The sequence below is a fragment of the Herpailurus yagouaroundi genome, unplaced genomic scaffold, assembly GCF_014898765.1.
Source record: "Herpailurus yagouaroundi ecotype Mexico unplaced genomic scaffold, PumYag 139, whole genome shotgun sequence".
Classification (NCBI taxonomy): Eukaryota; Metazoa; Chordata; class Mammalia; order Carnivora; family Felidae; genus Herpailurus; species Herpailurus yagouaroundi.
Window position 1 is genome coordinate 81402049 of NW_024412394.1, and position 5551 is coordinate 81407599.

Below are 5551 nucleotides of genomic sequence, written 5' to 3' on the forward strand. Positions count from 1 at the left end.
TTTAAAAAGTTAGGGGGCGCCTGAGTGGCTTGGTCGTTTAAGCATCCAACTTCAGCTCAGGTCATGATCTCACGGTCTGTGAGTTCGAGCCCCTCGTCGGGCTCTGTGCTGACAGCTCAGAGCCTGGAGCCTGTTTCAGATTCTGTGTCTCCCTCTCTGCTCCTCCCCTGTTCATGCTCTGTCTCTCTCTGTCTCAAAAATAAATAAACATTAAAAAAAATTAAAAACAAAAAAGAATCCTGGAATTGTAAGGTTGGACAGAATCTTTCAGACGAATGATTCATCTCCTTTTTAACACAAGAGATTGCTGCATCTTAGGCTGCTGACACCCAAATGGAAGAGTTCAGTGAGATTTCCAGAGCATGTGAGATTGCTTTTTTCCACTACATCATATTGTTGCTAATAATTTGTAAAATCTAACTCATTTTTAATAAATCACCTCTAATGACTGTGATTGAAAAAAGAAAATTCTCCAGAAAAGATTAGCTGGAATCTATCCACTTGTGAAAATTTTATAGGAGTTTCTATAATACTATATAATTCATTGATTTGGATTCACATCAAGTTAGAAAAATATTCCTAATGACATTGCACTTTTTTCACAGAAGCATAATATAAGTTGATTTTTAAGTATTTATTAAATAAAAATAATAAATGCACATATTAAAAAATAAAGACTACAGGGGCGCCTGGGTGGCTCAGTCGGTTGAGCATCCGACTTCGGCTCAGGTCATGATCTCGCGGTCCGTGGGTTCAAGCCCCGCGTCGGGCTCTGGGCTGATGGCTCGGAGCCTGGAGCCTGCTTCCGATTCTGTGTCTCCTTCTCTCTCTGCCCCTCCCCCATTCATGTTCTCTCTCTGTCTCAAAAATAAATAAAAACGTTAAAAAAATTTTTTTTTAATAAAAAAACTAAAAAAATAAAGACTACAAAAATTTATAAAATGGCCAATAAAAGTCATTCTCCTCATACACTCATCTTATTTCCTCTCTGTAAAGTAGTCTTTTCACGTATGTCCTTCCAAAAAAGACATTGGCTTATAGAATGGCATATGTACATAATGTTCTGCGTATGAACTTTACAAATGTACAGAAGTGAAGCTTTGTACATACTGAACTTTACTTTTGTTCACTTACTAATTTATCTATGCCAATCTACCTCATTATTTTTAATAGATGTAGAGTGTATTCTAGTATGTGAATCAACATTATTTACCTAAATACTCCCCTATGTGTCAACAGAAGAAGGATTCAAAAGTTTTGTTTCAGTTTGTTTGACAATGCATTATTTTTATTTATTTCAGAAAAGGTCACATGTGCACTTCGTTCAGAATTAAAAAGGTCTAACAAGGGTATGAACTCCTGTTATTTAAACCTGACTTCTCCTTTTGAAGACAGCCAAATACATTCTGTGAGGGCATCTTGCTTTTTTTCACTTCAAAACTGCAGGCGTACCTGCTTTATTGTACTTCCTTTATTGCAGTTTGTGGTTTTTTGTGCCATACTGTGTTTTTTACAAACTGAAAGTTTGTGACAACACCGCATGGAGCAAGTCTATAGGCGCCATTTTTTCAACAGCATTGGCTCACTTCATGTCTCCATCACATTTTAGTAATTCTCGCAATGTTTCAAACTTTTTCACTATTATTATACTTCTTATGGTCATCTGTGATCAGTGTTCTTTGTTGTTACTACTGTAATTGTTTTGTGGAGCCACGAACTGTGCCCATATAAGATGGTAAACTTAATAAATGTTGTGTGTGTGATGACTGCTCCACCAACCAGCTGTTCCCTGTCTCTCTGTCACCTCCTCCTCAGGTCTCCCTGTTCCCCCGAAACACAACAGTATTAAAATTAGGCCAATGATAGCCCTGCAATAGCATCTAAGTGTTCAAGTGAAAGGAACAGTCGCTATTCTCTCAATTTAAATCAAAAGCTTGAAATGATGAAGGAAGGAATGTGGAAAGAAGTGAGGAAGGGAGGTGGAAAGAGGAGACAGGCTGACAGCTAGGCCTCTTGCACAGAAACAGTGAGCCAACTTGTGAATGCAAAGGGGAAGTTCTTGAAGGAAATTAAAAATGCACCTTTAGGGGCACCTTTAGGGGCGCCTGGGTGGCGCAGTCGGTTAAGTGTCCGACTTCAGCCAGGTCACGATCTCGCGGTCCGTGAGTTCGAGCCCCGCGTCAGGCTCTGGGCTGATGGCTCAGCCCAGATTCTGTGTCTCCCTCTCTCTCTGCCCCTCCCCCGTTCATGCTCTGTCTCTCTCTGTCCCAAAAATAAATAAACGTTGAAAAAAAATTTTAAAAAAATGCACCTTTAATGACTACACCAGTGATAAGAAATCAAAACAGCCATATTGCTGATAATGGAAAAAGTTTTAACGGTCTGTTTAGAAGATCAAACCAGCAAAAACATTCTCTTCAAAGTCTAACCAAGAGAAAGTCTCTATGCAGTTTCATGAAGACTGAGAGAGGTGGGGGAGCTGCAGAAGAAAAGTTTAAAGCTAGCGGAGGTTGGTTCCTGAGATTTAAGGAATGAAGCCATCCCCATAACACAAAAGTGCAAAGTGAAGCAGCAAGTGCTGATGTAGGAGTGGCAGCAAGTTATCCAGAAGATCTAGCTGAGATAATTGATGAAGGTGGCTACACTAAACCACAGGTTTCCAATGTGGATTAAACAGCTTTAAATTGAAAGAAGATGTTATTTAGGACTTTCATAGCTAGAAAGGACAAGTCAGTGCCTGGCTTCAAAGCTTCCAAAGACAGACTGATTCTCTCATTAGAGGCTACTGCAGCTGATGACTCTAAATTGAAGTCAATGCTCATTTACCATCCTGAAATCCTAGGGCCCTTAAGAATAAATCTATTCTGCCGGTGTTCTATAAATGGAACAACAAAGCCTGGATGATCGCACCATCTGTTTACCACGTGGTTTACTGAATATTTTCAGCCTTTTGCTGAGAGCTACTGCTCAGGAAGAAAAAAAGATTACTTTCAAAATACTGCTCACAATGCACTTGCTTACCCATGAGCTCTGATGGAGATGTACAACAAAATTCATATAGTTTTCACGTCTGTTAACACAACATCCATTCTAAAGCCTACAGATCAAGGAGTAGGTTCAGCTTTCAAGTCTTATTATTTTAAGAAATAAATTTCATAATGGTCTAGTTGCAATAGACAGTGATTCCTCTGATGAATCTGGGCAAAGTACATTGAAAACCATCTGAAAAGATTTCACCATTCTAGATGCCATTAAGAACATTCATAATTCATGGGAAGAGGTCAAAACATCAACATTCACAGAAGTTTAGAAGAAGTTGGTTCTAGCTCTCGTGATGACTGTGAGGGGGTCAGGACTTCAGTAGAGGGTCGCTGTTGATATGGTGGAAACAGCAGGAGAACTAGAATTAGAAGTGATGCCTGAAGATGTGACTGAATTGCTGCAATCTCATAAGAAAATTTGAACACATGAGGAGTTGCTTCTTACATATGAGCAAAGAAAATGGTTTCTTGAGATGGAATGTACTCCTGATGAAGATGCTATCAAGACTGTTGGAATGACAACAAAGGATTTAGAGTACTGCATCAAGTTGGTTGATAAAGCAGCAGTAAGGTTTGAGAGGATTGGCTCCAATTTTGAAAGTGGTTCTACCATGGGTATAATGCTATCAAAAAGCATTGTGTGCTACAGAGAAATCATTCATGAAAGGAAGAGTCAATCAATGCAGCAAACTTCATTTGTCTTATTTTAAGAAATTGCCACAGTGATCCCAGCCTTTAGCAACAACCGTCCTGATCAATCAGCAGCCATCAACATCAAAACACGATTCTCCACCAACAAAAAAGATTATGACTCACTGAACTCTCAAATGATGACTAGCATTTCTTAGCAATGTTTTTAATTAAGACATGTATATTTTTTTTAGACATAATGCTACTATACACTTAATATACTACAGTATAGTTTAAACTATATATGTATTGGGGAACCAAAAAATTAATATGATTCCCTTTATTGCACTATTTTCTTTATTGCAGTGGTATGAACCTGTAATATCTTCAAGGTATATTTATATATACTTAAGGTATATATAAGGTATATACTCTTTCCATGGTGGCACTCATAGTCTTCAGTGAAATATATTCTATGTCCTTGATTATCATGAGCTCTGGAAAGAACATAGGTCTTTAAAAGGACTTTGTGGTAAAAAAAAATTTATTTCTAAACTATGAGAAATGTACATTTGTTTATGATAATTCAGATCTTATTAAGTAGGGCAGCCAAGACTTATTAATAAAAACTTTTGTCTGAAGCCATAAAAAACTTAACACAACTCAACACCAAAATAATAATAATGATAATAATAAAATGGGCAGAAGACATGAATAGACATTTCTCCAAAGAAGACCTACAGATGGCCAGTAGACACATGAAAAGATGCTCAACTTCAGTCATCAGAGAAAGGCAAATCAAAACCAAATGAGATATCACCTTACACTTGTCACATTGGCTCAAATCAAAAACTCAAGGATCAGCAAGTGTTGGTGAGGCTGTGGAGAATAAGAAACCCTCATGCAATGTTGGTAAGAATGCAAACTGGTGCAGCCACTGTGGAAGACAGTATAGAGGTTCCTCAAAAAAATTAAACACAGAACTACCCTACAGTAGTAGTAATAGTAATTGCACTACTGGGTATTTATCCAAAGAATACAAAAACACTAATTCAAAGGGATACATGCACCCCTATGTTTATTGCAACATTATTTACAATAGCCAAATTATAGAAGTAGCCCAAGTGTCCATAGATAGATGAATGGATAAAGAAAAAAGTAGTACACACACACACACACACACACACACACACACACACACTGGAATATTATTCAGCCATAAAAAAGAATGAAATCTTGCCATTTGCAACAACATGGATGGATATAGACAGTATAATGCTAAGTGAAATAAGCAAGTCAGAGAAAGACAATACTATAGGATTTCACCCAAATGTGGAATTTAAGAAAGAAAACAGCGAACAAAGGAAAAAGAGAGACAAACCAAACCAACAAATGAAACAGACCTTTAACTATAAAGAACATACAAATGGTTACCAGAGGGGAGTTGTGGGGGGGGGGATGAGTAAAATATGTGAAGGGGATTAACAGTACACTTATCATGATGAGCATTCAGTAATATATGGAACTGTTGGATCATTATACTGTACACCTGAAACTAATATAACACTGTATGTTAACTATACTGGAATTATTTTTTTTAATTTATTCCAAGGCCAATCACCTATGTCACTTATCTAAGGACACAACAACACACACTGTAGAGACGCTCTTCCTTAGGTCTATTCTAAGTACACTCTTCAGCAATATAAGCATATTGACAATTGCTTTGTCCTGAGTGAAGACAGAATAGCTGCTTATCACTCCAAAAATGGTGATAAATATTTTCTTTAAAAAATCTCTGCCATATGAGTTTTCACTTGTTTCTTAAAATTTCAAGATAACCCTAATCCCTGATAAAAAGATTTACATCCAGAAACAAA

The 5551-nt window shown here is 37.3% G+C and overlaps 1 long non-coding RNA gene across 1 annotated transcript; it reads right to left on the reverse strand.

Annotated features, from left to right (window-relative positions):
* Positions 1–1254: 1254 nt before the first annotated feature.
* Positions 1255–4413, reverse strand: LOC121030005 (uncharacterized). Its single transcript, XR_005790025.1, has 2 exons — positions 2312–4413; positions 1255–2081 (listed from the first exon to the last, which is right to left on the reverse strand). It is a non-coding gene; the product is annotated as an uncharacterized LOC121030005 (long non-coding RNA).
* Positions 4414–5551: the final 1138 nt, after the last annotated feature.